The sequence below is a fragment of the Buceros rhinoceros genome, unplaced genomic scaffold (genome assembly GCF_000710305.1).
Source record: "Buceros rhinoceros silvestris isolate BGI_N320 unplaced genomic scaffold, ASM71030v1 scaffold5871, whole genome shotgun sequence".
Lineage (NCBI taxonomy): Eukaryota > Metazoa > Chordata > Aves > Bucerotiformes > Bucerotidae > Buceros > Buceros rhinoceros.
Genome location: NW_010392446.1, coordinates 120,328 through 122,626, shown reverse-complemented (window position 1 = coordinate 122,626; position 2,299 = coordinate 120,328).

The following is a 2,299-nucleotide window of genomic DNA, read 5'->3' as shown; positions in this document are numbered from 1 at the left end:
CTGAACACGCTGCCATGCAGCTTCCACCATCAACGCCTGCGTATTGCTGAAGGCACTACTGTGAGAGAGAGAGAACTGTGGCATGTCTGCCAAGTACTTCCAATAATCCACAAATACACCATTAGTTCCAATACTCTCCTGATGAGACTTTAGGAAATGAAAAACATTTCCCTCCATGGAAAAAAGGAAAAATTTGGAGAAAGCGCCTCTCCAGAGCTGAGGAACCCAGAAGGACAGAGTCCTCTTGGACAGAGTCCTCTTAGACAGAGCCAAGTCACAGTCAGGACCACACCTGGAAAGGTGTTCGGGTACTTAACACCCATTTGAGGACAAAGGCATCAGTGAACTCTGGTTTAGATAAATAGATACATCGCTTCCAGAAAAATGTGATGCTTGGACATCTTTGCTTGTACAGGAACAGAACTGGATAAAGTAAATTTGGGCAATCAATCTGTTGTCCTTGCAGCACCTTTCATAGGCTAAGCTGAACTTGCTGTGCATGATGCCTCTAAAAAAACAGCCTGCCAACTTAATGTACCATGTTCTATCTGTGTTACACCAACAAGACAGAAACCAGCTGATGGGTAGTAGCTGATGATCCCCTCAGCAACCAGGGAACAAGGCAAGGAGAGATGAGGCTTTGAAAGGGTGATAAAGAATTGCTTACGAGAGGAGCTTCAAAATTTAGGCACACCTCTGATGTTCATCTAAGTCTCTCCAGATCTCCGTTCACCGTGTTTGAAGCTGACCCAGTGATTGCCATAAGCACTGGATCAAGTTCTGTATCACTTTGCCGCTGTCTACTGGTGCAAAACTGAAGCTCCCAAAACAAGCAGAAACGTTCAGGCTAGTACATCTCCATGAGCTTTCCTGCGCCCACCCCCCCTACCCCCATCATGAAGAAGGGATAATAATTCTCACTTGTGTCTTTGTGAGAGTTGGGAAGGCTTACCGAAGACATCGAGCAAGGCTTACGTGCCCCCAACCATGTTCCCTTCACCTTCTTCACCTACGCTGTTGACTGAACAGAAGGTGTTTCTTCTTTTTGCATACCTTGCTTAATTGCCGATACCTTAGCAAACCTCTGGTGAAAATGAGCATTTGAGTTTCTTCATTCACCAGTGGGAATATTGAAAGTCATAAATAAAAAATAATTCAAGCAATCCACACATACAAAAAGTTAGTGAAAAAAAATACACCTATCCCTGTAAAGAAGAAATGGAAACCTTACCTTTGGACCTGCTGGCCCGGGCAGTCCAAATGCTCCTGGCTGTCCTGGTTCACCCTGCAAGTAACAGCAATATCGGTGGTAAATGCTGATCTTTCATCTATAAGGCTAGAAAGGCTCAGAACAGCCCTACAGACACCCTTAGACCTGGAAGCTCTATCCAACATCTACAGTCCTTAGAACCACCATCTAGAGATCTGAGAGCGGGCTGTGTGCTTTCTTCACAAAAATGAGAGCAGAAAGAGACAAATCAAAAGCTGAAGCAGCTATTCATCTTCTCTTCATCAACCCCTAAGAAGCAGGAATTGAGCTCCCTAGGTTGTGAACAGCTTGCACCAACTACGGTCTGTAATCATGGATTCCCTGGAGACAATGCAATTGCTCTTAAATAGCCACCTTGCAGTGACTTCATGTAAGAAATTCCACAGGTCCAAGGATGTCCCTAGACAATCCCAGACCATGCCATGTGTGATGTGGTGAAGTTGCATCAGTTCTGGAAGCTGTACTGGAAAATTCTCAATTTTTCCGAAGTGGGACAAGAGTGGTACAAAGCAGAAACAGGAGGAAGGTAAAAGGGAAAAGAGCTTCCGTGCCGCAAACTACTGCTTCTGTGTGTGCCTGACCTTCCAAGGAGACCTCTCCCCCAGTTCCTCTGGTCACCACCAAAGGACTGCCACAAAGGGACGATGAATGAGGTGACAAAGGTCCACCATGAAGATGAAGATAGTTCAGAGGGATGGTGATCAAGCAGGGGAAAGGAGGGAAAGCTCCAAAACACGCTTACATTAGATTGTGGGTTTATGCCTCTTGTGTAAGTCCTCTTGAAGGCAGTATTTGGTGTGCTTCCCCCTTCTTTGAGCTAACCCCACACCTCTTCCTTTGCTCAGCTCTTAGCAGTGCGCAGGAGTTCAGGTCCTTGCTTCTGTGACCGACACATCCATTTCTCTCACCCCTGCCTGTTGTCCAAGCGCAGGACAGTTCCCTGCCCTCCCTGCCATCTCCGCTAGCCAGTGACTCTTTTCCAGACTTAAACCAAACGGCCAGACGCTGCAGCTGCAGCTAGTAACCAGC